The sequence below is a fragment of the Leptinotarsa decemlineata genome, unplaced genomic scaffold (assembly GCF_025532065.1).
Source record: "Leptinotarsa decemlineata unplaced genomic scaffold, Ldec_3_MD MMD2_P_RNA_scaffold_6, whole genome shotgun sequence".
Classification (NCBI taxonomy): domain Eukaryota; kingdom Metazoa; phylum Arthropoda; class Insecta; order Coleoptera; family Chrysomelidae; genus Leptinotarsa; species Leptinotarsa decemlineata.
In genome coordinates, this window is record NW_027412533.1 from 2,312,902 (window position 1) to 2,325,604 (window position 12,703).

The window sequence follows — 12,703 nt, forward strand, 5'->3', positions numbered from 1 at the left end:
TTTATTCAGATTTCAATCTACATTTAATTGTAGATTTCAATCTACATTCAATCAATCTTAATTGTGCAACAGCATGCTGTTGCAAACCAGTTTAAAAATTATGTCCGATTTTTCAGTAGAAATTGCTCAGCTTAAGTTTGCTATCATTATGAAAATATTTAAGTGAATTGGATTAGTTTGCTCTATATATTTGGGAAAATTAATAATATATGTTTCTTGGACTTTTCAGGTATATTAATTCTTTCAAAATCTGATAAACTTGACTTTAAAAAACAGTGGACAAAATCTCTCATGAGAAATTTCTACAGAAATTGGGATATTCTGATGTAACTGATCAATTTCGCCGAATTATAATTAATGATCAACTTTTGAATTCATACACAGTAACAAGTGATGTTCCCCAAAGATCTGTAATTGCACCTTTACTTTTCAATATATTTATTTGTCAGCAATCATTCGAGTGAATTCCATAACAATGTTTTGCTATTTGCTAATGATAGAAATTGTATGCAAATATGAATCCCAAGAAGAATAGAGCCTGTGGAACAGGAGTAACAGGAATGGTGCTGAGAACAGTAATTTTTATTCATTTCTTACCCCAAAAAACACCTCAAACGTTTTGGAATCATGAAAAATCATATTCTGAAATGGAAAACCAACATTAGAAAAACCATGAAGGAACTATCAGTAAATTGACAGATGTAGCCGTTACTACGTGGTAGTAAATCATCAAAATCGAATCAAAATTTATTCAATTCAGATTAATATGAAATATAAACCATTACAACTTATTTTACAGAACTATAAATTACATCTATGAAGAAGCGTGGCTATCTGAGCCAAGCTTGTGTTACAGCCACGAATCCAATACATTTACAAACTAAGATAGACCAACTAATTAGTTCTGGAAAGTCCTAGAAGGACGACCAAAATAATGAGCAATCTTTCAGCATAATAAGAGCATCAAATACGAAAGAAGATACAGAAACAACAGCTTGTAACATTGTATTGGGTGATTGCAGTATGGAGTTTTGGATCATTCCTAAATTACGTAAGGAAGATTTGAATATTCCTCCCCATATTATTAGACAATACCGTAAAATGGACTCGGCCAGGGCATCATATACAGTAAGCAACATTTTTCTACTGACTATACTTCTGAGTTGATAAAATTTGTAAGTGAGCTTACGTAATCTTTTCACCGTTTAGTCAATATGATCATTACAACGAAGGCACTGATCCACTAGGACCCCTAAGTATTTTATTCTATCAGTTTTTTCTATGACGGGACGAGTGCAAGGGAGTCTATCGTTTTGGCAAGTGAGTTTATGGATTTTAATCTCTGTAATAGTGGGCTGATCCTTCTTTGTTGAGGAGATTGCAATACATTTAGTTTTTTTGACGTCGACACCCAATAAATTATTACCTAGCCAGTGAAAAATTATATTTATACCTACCTCCGCCTTTCTATGAGCTTTTTCCCATGTGTTCCTGACAAAAGTTAATGCTGTATCGTCCGCAAAAGAAGTTATATTACCTTCGAAGTCCCTCACTGGAAAATATTATTTATGTATATCAGAAATAAGATATGATCAAGCACCGTTCCTTGAGGTACGCCCCTGGTCATTAATAGAGGTTCATGTATTGAATCATTTATTTAAATTCTCTGAATTCTACTAGACAAATAATCCTCAAAGATGTTTAACGCTACTCCTCTTATACCCGAATCATGTTAACGCTGAAGGAGTATATTGTGACCCACCGTGTCAAAGGCCTTAGCTAAATCTAAAAAAACAGTGATAGTTTTGTCTTGATTTTGAAAATAATTGTTGACTTAATTAACTACTTCAAAGATGGCTTTTTCAGTGGACCCGTTTTCTCTGAAACCAAATTAACACTGAGAAAAAAAATTATAATTTTCTAAGAAATGCACCACTCTTGTTTCCATACATTTTTCCAAAATTTCTGCAAAATTGTTTATGAGTGTTATCGGTCTATAATTAGTTACAAGTTTTTTATCCCCAGACTTAAAAATTGGAACTGTAAATGATCCTCTCCTATTACGAGGATTAAATTTGATATATGACAGAGGGGTATAGCAAAGTAAGTGTGATACTTTTCAATAATATGAACAAAAATTCCATCAGGTCCGGGATATGTGCTATTTTTGAGTCCAGCTATGACAGTGATTAGTTCTTTATTTGTTATCGGTTGAAGAAATAATGAGTTGCACATGTCTACATGGTTTTCAACAATGGTAGTTTTGGGTTTCTCGATTTTTCGAGCCATGTCTTCCCCAATTTCAAATAGTTTGAAATAGTTGGCTTTCTCTGTATCTGGTGGAATTTCAAGTTCAGCTACAATATCAAAATGTTTCAATTTTATTCCTGGTTTGGTCTTAGTTGTCTCATTTATATTGCTCCAGATTTTTTTCATGTCATATTTTGCTTACACAATTTTATGTGAATAATACTCACTTTTTGATAAGCGTAGGAGATTAGTTAAGTAATTTCTGTACAGTTTATATTCAATTTCATTTTTTATTGTGTAATGAAGAAAAGAGAACTGAAACTTTCTTTGCTTTTCAGATTGTGGAAGGTGAAAATGCCCAGAGAACGTCACTAAAAACTGATTTTCCTCCACAACAAAAAGACTTCCGTCCAATACTTTCGTAGATGTTCACTTTAATCACGTTCATCGTAGATTCTTGTCAAGTATCAGTTGAATCCCATACAAATTCCCGAATTATTTTCCATTATTATCTGTAAATCAATTTGATTTTTCCATTTTTGGCTTTGATACTTTTACCTAGAATATGGCATATTTCCCTGACTATCAGTGTAAGGTTACAGCGAAGGAAGTTCATAAGTATTATACCTATTCACAGTGTCTCTTGTAACCTATAGACATGTGCATAGTTGCGTGCAACGATACATATAATTTCATGGGACCTGGGTTATTTCTTAATGATTTAATGATTTTTTTCGTAAAAGTTTTAATAGTTTGGTGTAATGAGACTACTGTCGACCCATTCATAATTGAAGTTTCGTAATTGAAATTAAAACTCAATCTACCGAGCTTACCGAGCTTAACACATTCGACTAACGTACAAAAAATTATTAGATTCATTGATTTTGTACGACACGAAACTGAGCTTTTTCCATTCAAAAATTGATAAAATGTATATAATCAAATGGTTGAGGCTTTCGCGACCGTGGATTCCAGTGTCACTATTTTTATTCGGGTTTTGGAATTTCCTCCTGACTTTTCGTCAGCGCTAGTGGCTAGCTTCTTCAGAGGTTTATACATCTTGAGTTGATATCTCCAACGACTTCAGAATCATTGTAAAAACCTCTGAAAAAGTTAGCCACTCACACGTATAAACCTCTGAAGGAGGTAGCCAGTCGCGACACAGAAACGTCAGAAATAAATTCCAAAAATCCACGGTTTTCAAACCCGTAAAATATTTACCCTGAAATGTATTCATTTGATTTAAATAATGTTTTCAGATTTTTCACAATCGTAACATTTCTGGAAAACAGTGTGTCTAACTTTTATTAATAGTGTTCTTCGAACTGAAAATGTCTTCTTTGTTATGTTCTCATTTAGAAGACATTTTTTCAATGTCACTGCAAACAAAAATCTCATAAATATGAATTATAATTCATATGTTTCTTTAGGATTAATTTGTTCAGTCAAAAAGGTATTGCTAACAACTTAGAATATCTTTACTAGATATCTAGTGAAGTTATAGGTATGAAAATATGCTTATGATGGATAATGTTAATTGTGTTATCGACTAACAGGTGTAACTCTGATTATAAACTAGCTTCGATGAGCTATTTGCTACTTTGATATTCCAAATTGCTTCTACGATGTAAAACAGTAAACCAAACTATATGATTTCTCAACGAGTGTTCTAAAATGAATATTATACCCAAGTACATAAAACTCAGGACTGACAACATAAGTTCCAGAAGAAATTGTTCCAGGAGGAACAGAAAATCCAGTATAGCAGAAGGAACATATTTAACTCAAGTTATTACATGAAAATTAACTCACAGATTACATCCTATTGCATGTGATATTTTGGACAGTGACATGAGAGGAGAATAGAAACCAAAAACATATACCAAATACACTCAATAAATCCATGAAATAAACCCACAACACAGTTTTCAGATCATCATTTTTACAATAGATTCGTTAACCTACCAACCCACCAGGATTCTCCGGAGAAAAATCCAATTACTTAATGAAGGTTCCAAACATAACATCAAAACACCTAGAAATCTTAGTCATCGATACAGAAATGGCACTCAGATCTAGAACTCCAAAGAGTAGTCTAGTAATGGTAATAGTGAGAAAATTGTTTTATCATCATAGATAGTGTTATTATTTTCTATTATTCAAGAGGTCAGTGTATTGATAGTCTAGAATATGTTTTCCTTTGATATTTCATGCTCCATTTTGCAAATAATCACCTGAAATAATTCGATAGGAAGTTCCATGAAAGAGCCAATCAAAAGTTTTTTAAAAAACCCAGTCATATGAAAAACCACCCATAATCATTCTCTAAACAGGTTTATCGTCAACTGAGGATTTCAATAATCACTCATACTCACTCGAATGGTGACTGGTATTGATTTCATTTTACTAGTTTCTTCATGTTTTTTGTGATTTATAAATGAATTAAGGGTAAATTAGAAGATCTTGAGTTGAATGTTTCTATAATCAGATCGATAATTGTGCTAGGCTACAACATCTTACCAAAATATCTCATAAGTTAGGAGGATAAATTGACTCAAAATGCTTTTCTGACAAAACTCCTTGACATACCATTGCATCAGGTTAAGAAATGTAAATTTGTGAAAAATTATTGGTGTGGAATGTTGTCGGTTTCAAGGATGAGAACGGAGCAACCACATGATGGTAAAAGAAATAACCGAGATGGTTACCTGATAGCTATCCAAAGAGCTATCAAGATGATTTCATCGCCTTTTCGCAAAAAGATATCCGGCTGATTGCATTGAAAATTTTTTGCCAAAAAAATTATCATATCAAATTTGTCTATTTCTAGTCATGTGTGTCGAAATAACCAATGAAACCATCATTACACTGATAACTACCCATGGATAGTTTTCACGGGTAGTTATCACTTATGTCGTGACATTGCTAAGCAACCAACACAATAAAGTTGTTTGACATTTCAGTAATTCAATTTATTTCGAAAATGTCACTTCCTCGCTTTGGTGTTCAAAATGATGTGGCAATTGACAAAATCATTGAAGAAAATACACCAAAAAATACTGACCTATGCAGTAACCGAGGCAAACACAGCAAGATCAACGGAATATCATAATACGAATTGTTCTTTTAATAACTGTGTGTTCAATAAATAATTTTGTTCGAATTGCAAAAAATTTTCTCACCGAATATCCCTCGAACATTGATAAATAACTCATAATTTTATCACAACTTCCTCAAGCACGTTATTTTAGGTAACATCCCTCCGCCTTCGGCGTCGGGATGTTACCAAATAACGTGCTTTCGAAAACTGTGATAAAATTATTTCGTTAGTTATCAATGTCCTTGGGATATTATAGCTGATAAAAATAAAATATTCACTTTTCAATTAAATGCAATTCCTGTGTTTGAAAACTTAATTGTCATCTGTTTATGACACCTAATCCAATAATTTTGTTTCCTTTACTACTTCTACTCCCATTTCTATATGTTTCCCAGATGTTTGCTTAGATGTGCTCTGAATGCTCAGAGTCTAGTGAGTAGCACAGTATTTCGGCTATTTTCTCATACAATCTCTTCAGAGAGTTTTTTCAATGTATGTTCCCAAATATGTGTCTTCAGTTTTTTTCTTATTGACGTATTTTCTGATATAGTTCATACCTATAAAAGGTGAAACTTGAATCTCTGGGTAGAATTGATTCAATTAATTCAAAACAAGCAGTTTTCCCACCCATCAGACCTACTATACTATTCTGGACGAGCGTTTCATCAACCAAGTTGGCATCTGAAGGAATCTTATTTTCCTGGATATAGTCCATATCAATGGACAGCTGGTTTAGAGCCTAATTGTGAAATTGACGATTCATGTCAGACACATCCATCAATTATTTCGTTACTTATGATTACTAATTGTCTGATTGATTCGGCCGTTACTTGATGAAGATCCATAGTAATTTCATAAACTACACCTCACGATTTGATCCCCACAAACTTTACTTGAAAAATATATCACAACATGTTTCGCTAACACAGTAGCTTTATCAACAGTGATTTGAATACTACAGGTTGCTTCATGCACTAATATATATATATATATATATATATATATATATATATATATATATATATATATATACTACAGTTAACCATAATTGAGACTACCTCCAACAAATTACCTAAACCTCTACCTAAGGTACTTCGTCAATTATGATCACCTGAAGCATATTACCTCACTTCTACATCAATAATAATTATTTCTCGGGTTTTCTAAGAAAAGAAAAGAAGAAAGAAAAGTTAAATAATGGTCAAATCTAGTTGGTCATTCATTAGAATGTTTGAATTTTTAAGTTCTTTAAGTTTTTAATTTCCATTGCTATATCTTTGGACACGTTCCACACTTCAATTTATATAGTCCTTATTTCTGGAATATGGATGTTTTATCTTCATTATTTTCAACTAACTCTCATAACGTTTTACTTTTTCTATATGCAATTTCAATACCTCGTTTCCTCAGAATGTCGGAGTCCGTTCAGTGAAGGTCAACATCAAAACTGCGGCTAAACAAAGAATAGCCAATGCATGATGTCAACGCAACTGTTCATAACTTCTTTCAGGGCTAACTGAGGAATTCATCATGTCATACCACGATGGTGGCTCCAACACCTCAATCTACCGTCGATGAGTACTAGGTTTTGAGGTCCATGATGTCAGATGCAGGGTTTACAATGAGATTCCAAAGTCCTTATTTTTTTTTGTCATCAGCATGTCCAGAGTACGTAGTCTCAACCTATATTCATCGGCATAACTTGACTCTACGAGTGTTTTACTGTACTACGGTTTCGATAAGACACCGGACGACGACTCTATTGTGAAGAAAATGTGTCATTTATTTTCCATTATCATACTAATACTAATAAGTTCGATGCAGCCCTCCTGAACATTTCATGGAGAAAGAGAGAGATAAAAAATGACTATGTTTCAGGTTCGCCTATGCGTATCAAGCCACACCAATTCATTATCTCCAATCTACATCCGAACACGCTCAGTATATTTACCAGCATGTGAATCCGTGACCATCTTCCAATATTCTAATAATTTCCATTGGAACAGCTCACATAGTAAACTGAGAAGACGAGTTGTACCCCTCGATATTATTTTAGGAATAGTGGGAACCTCGACCCAGATACGAACTTCACCCTTAGTTATCATATTAACTTTGCCTTCACTGTATCCCCATTAACTCAAAGCGGAATTAATCCCTTGGAAGACCACCTCGTTTGGTTATCCCCAGCTCAAGATGAAATGTGGGTTCAGCGTATGTTACGTATCTCACCCGAATGCGGTAATATTGAAATTTATAACTTTAGACATTTGTATACAACCAATTCGAAATCACTTACATTGGCCATATTTTCGACATCAACTTCAGGGAAGGAAGTAGCCCACGAAATGAATTGGTCCAGGCAGCGCTGAGTTTTTGACACAGAAGGAAATAACTCTAGGTCGTCATATGGGTCAACTGGGTATTGGATTATATATATATATATATATATATATATATATATATATATATATATATATATATATATATATATATATATATATATATAAAATCTAGAAAGGTTAATGCAGGTCAAGCTGCTGGAAAATAATTCAATAAAAATCAAAAAATAAATAGATGAGTACTCTTTGATCATTCCCATATTGATTTCAAATCAAGAGCTACCGGTAGACAGCTGTTTCAGCCTATTGGGCATCGTCAGTACCGAGCAGGCGGTCCTCGATTGAAGACAGAATGAGAACAAACCAAGAAAGTACTTGATAAAAATAGCTGCGTAAACGCAAGCAAAACATAAGTGGAACCACCTTGAAAACTCTTAATATATTCCTTTCAGTAAACAATCTGAGGAATTCCAAAAAACAGATCAATTTCATTGTCAAGGGATAATTTCAAATGGAAAAGGGGTCAAGTAGCACATCATTTTGATTGGCGTTCAATTCTGCTTTATTATTGTCCTTTCGCAAAATAAAATTAAATTTGCGAGATAGACATTTCAAATAAAATCTACTTACACTTTATAAACTGTTCGAAATGTCGTCCATTTTGCTCAGTAATAAACTTCACTAGGGATTGACTAGCATGCTGTTGTAATTCGTATTTTGGGTTTCCCAATATCAAAAGGTTGTCGGTTATAAACAACGGATTAAATATGCCTCCAAAGAAAGAAATCTGAGGGTTTCAAATCTGGTGATCTCAACTACCCACTTTCTGCCTATCCATCTATTCGGAAATCTCTCGTTTAGACGGAAATAAAATAATGAGGTGGGGTGGAGCACTTTGTGCGCACTTTCCAACTTCTCCATAAATTACAATCATTTCAATTCAGTCTTGAAGAATGTAAACCATTTTTACACTTTTATACACTACCCACATGTACAACTGTATGCACAATACTACCACATCGTTCAAATTTGCGAACCTATTTTTTGTTTGAAAACAGAAACTTTTTACAGCAGAAGTAGCAAGAAATGACGGCTGTACACATTTTGCGATGGGAATTAAAAATTCAGCATTTACTTAACACAACTTTATTACCATCTACCTTTTACTAATAGACTACTTTTATATGTAAATTAATTGGATCTAATGACTAATGTTACCCCTAATAATAGGCAAGAGGTATTAGACTTAACCATCAGCTCACATTCTCTGAACAACAAGATACACCATTGGTTTGTGTCTACTGAACCTTCTTCTTCAAACCATAGATATATTCTTTTCAATATTGAAACAGGTCTAAGACCAAAACGGACTGGAAATAATTTAACATATTCTCTCATAATATGTCATAATATATCCAAAATTACTTGAGTTTTATCCCAAACCAACCCGTTATTTCAACACATTAACACGTGTTTCCATCACCAAGAAGATTGAACTAAATATACGTACGTAAATATACGTAATAGATACATCTGCTAGGTACCTGCGTCTTAAATGTCTTAGATGATCTTCACAATGTTGCCTCATTTACTAGTCTCAAATTAATTTTACAATGTGTACTTATGTAATAGTCAGGTAAATCTGGTAAAGGTAAAGCATTATTTCAACAAGCTATATAGTATGCTATCAGCTATTAGGTATTGGTCCACCATCGTTATTCGTAATATTATTATATTTACTCATTTTTACACCCTCGTAGGCATCTAGATGCCTTTTGTTGTTAACTTGTCTATACATTCTCAATGAACTCAAGTCTACGGAATGGTTTTGTTGCAAAATATGATGGGCGACTGCTGATTTTTCTGGTCTTCCATATTTCAAGTGTGCTAAGTGTTCCTTATATAAGAATTTTCGATTTTGACCTTTGGATTTCCTAAAAGGCTCTATAGTGAATGACTTGTTTTAAATACCACCTTCATACCTATTTCCTTGAAAATCTTTTCAAAGTTCTTCGTGTATTGGTGGTATGGAACTGAGATGTATTTATCTTGGTTTTCGTCGTTTCTGAAAGTTCCATATCACCAATACACAAAGAACTTTTGAAAAATGTTAAGGGAACTTGGTATTTCAAACAAGTCATTTACTACAGAGCCTTTCAGGAAATCCAAAAGACGGAATTGAATGCAAGGACTGCGATGCAAAATATTATGGACAGGCAAAAAGATCTATTGAAATAAGATATAAGGAACACTTAGCACACCTAAAATTAGAAAGAACAGAAAAATCAGCAGCCGCCCATCATATTTTGAAGCAAAACCATTTCATAGACTGTAGTTCATTAAATTAGTTACACAAGTTAACAACAACAGACATCTAGATGCCAACAAGAGTGTAAAAATAAGTAAACATAATAATATTATGAATAACGATGGTGGACCAACACCCAATAGTATACTATATCGTTTGTTATAATAATATTTTATTTATCAGATTTACCTAACTATTACATAAGGGCGGGCACATTGTAAGACTAGTAAATAAGGCAACATTGTGAAATCAATTTAAGACACTCAAGACCCAGGTACCTAGCAGAGGAATCTATGGTATAAATAAGGATAAACTTGTACCAAGTGATCATCTTCAATCCTCTTGAAGATGATCACTTGGTGATCATCTTTGAGAGGTGATCACGGTTTTATGTTGGGATAAATCTCCAGTAATATTCATTACTACACCAAAGGTTCCAAGCAGTACATCACAAGTATAGTATATGTTGTGGAATTAGCCGCGGTGGTAGTGCGCCCGACTCACGATCGGAAGATCGTGGGTTCGATTCCTGCCTCAACCAGATATTTTTCTCAAGAGAATTTATCTGGTTGAAGCTGGGATGATTCTGCAACCGTGTTAGGAATCACACGTTGAAAGGTAAGACCTCGTTAGTCCTTAACTCGCACAAGTTTCTCAACTTCTGAGAGTTATCGTTCGTATGGGGGCGACAGCTGATTAACGGAAAAACAGATTTTTTTTAAACAGTCAATGCAAGACTAAATGGTTTCAATATCTCAAATGTGCCGTGATACGTTGAAGTGATTTAAATTTTTTAGAAAGCGGTTCGGCGTGGGTGCTTTGTTCACTCACTCGAATTGACTGCCGTGTTGGTCGGTGGTTCAAGCCCTAGTCTGAACGATCGATCTTCACTTGCTACCGTCCAACCCGTGTTAGAAATCACACGTTAAAAGGTAAGACCTCGTTAATCCTTAGCTCGCACAAGTTTCGACTTCTGAGGGTTGTCGTTCGTAGGGGTGCGACAGCTGGTTAACGGAAAAACAGATTTTAAACAGATATTGAGCCCTTCTTGCAATAAATCACTATTATTCTTTCCAAAGTATGTAAGCAATTTATTCCATAATATGTGTTGATATTATCATGACTTCACCAATATCAATTTCTAAACACCCCAACTCTTAAACAGTTTTCATTATGACCTAGTTTCATGGAATTAAACGTCGATTACTTATATAATGACATAAATTAACTCACTTACTGGCACTTTCAACATATTTGTTCAGAAAATTCTCAACTGTTATTGTTATTCAATGTATCATTCGTTGTTCTTTCAAGACCTCCACTACTTCATATTCACATAAGTGTGATGATATAAACGAAACACATTTTGGTAATATTCCCAGGTAATCATCCCAGCTTTAACCAGATAAATAATCTCGAGAAAAATATCTGGTCGAGGCAGGAATCATCGAACCCATGGTCTTCCGATCGTGAGTCGGCCGCACTACCACCGCGGCCAATTCCACAACAACCTGCCCCAAAAAATGAACATTAACTGTTATTATTCTCAAATGATACAGCAACTTAAGATAGAAACCCAGATGGAAGTCTGTCACGCTAGAAGATTCAATTTCTGACATTCATGAATAATTCATGTCATGCTTATGCAGAACAATTCTTAGTTGTTACTGCATTATACCGTTTGCAAGATAACCAAATTTGGTTTTGAAAAAAATACATACAGATGAGAACTATCATTCAATATAATATTCTTGTTCATCTTGTTTCACTGTTTCTCAAACAAATGTTTTTTGGCATTTTTTTGTGTGAATTGATTTAGAGAAATTGGGAATATCCAGGCGATTGCCGTGAAGAGATATCTGGTAGATATCTAGTATTTATAATATAACGTTTGAATATATGAAATACATGATCTACACATATGTGTAGATCATGCAAAGAAGTACCATTCAGCCACAATCTGGAAGGAAATAGCCCTCTCGAAACAACTGTTTTCATATAAACATTGAATTACACGAAGGAAAAATACTTTCGAAACAAATACTTTTCTATGAACACTGAATTATACGAAAAACACTCTTCACTACTCAGTTTGTATTCCAAACATTCGTTATAGAATTGAATCAGATTTCATTCACAGGATTCCTACATAATATAGTAAATGAAAGAACGAGGTAAAATTTCACTTACTATTAGGAACACTGTCATCCTCACTGGCAGACACTCGATATTTCGCCGTAAGACACTTGCCTCATCAGCTCTTCAGTACCAAATATTGGTAACATTATCAGAAAAAACACACAATTCAAAATATTGCCTTTTCAATTTGAACAAAATTCCTATGGCTGGGATTTAACGAAATAAGCGAATGAATGTCATCGATGACATAAGTAGATCGAACTCATTCCGAGACATGAAGTCGTAATTTTATGAAGAAATTGAGTGTTTATTTATTATAATGTTATTTGGTACCGAGGAGCTGATAAGGCAAGTGTCTTACTGCGAAACATCGGTGTCAGTGTGCTTCAAGTAAGTGAAATTTTACGTCTTCCATTAACTATATTGTGTAGGAATCCCATGAATGATATCTGATTCAATGCCATAACGAATGTTTGGAATACAAACTGAAGATAGAAAAGTGTTTTTGTATTATGTATTAACGACATCAACAGTCAGAAGATTCGTCCTATGTAATTCTTAGCAATT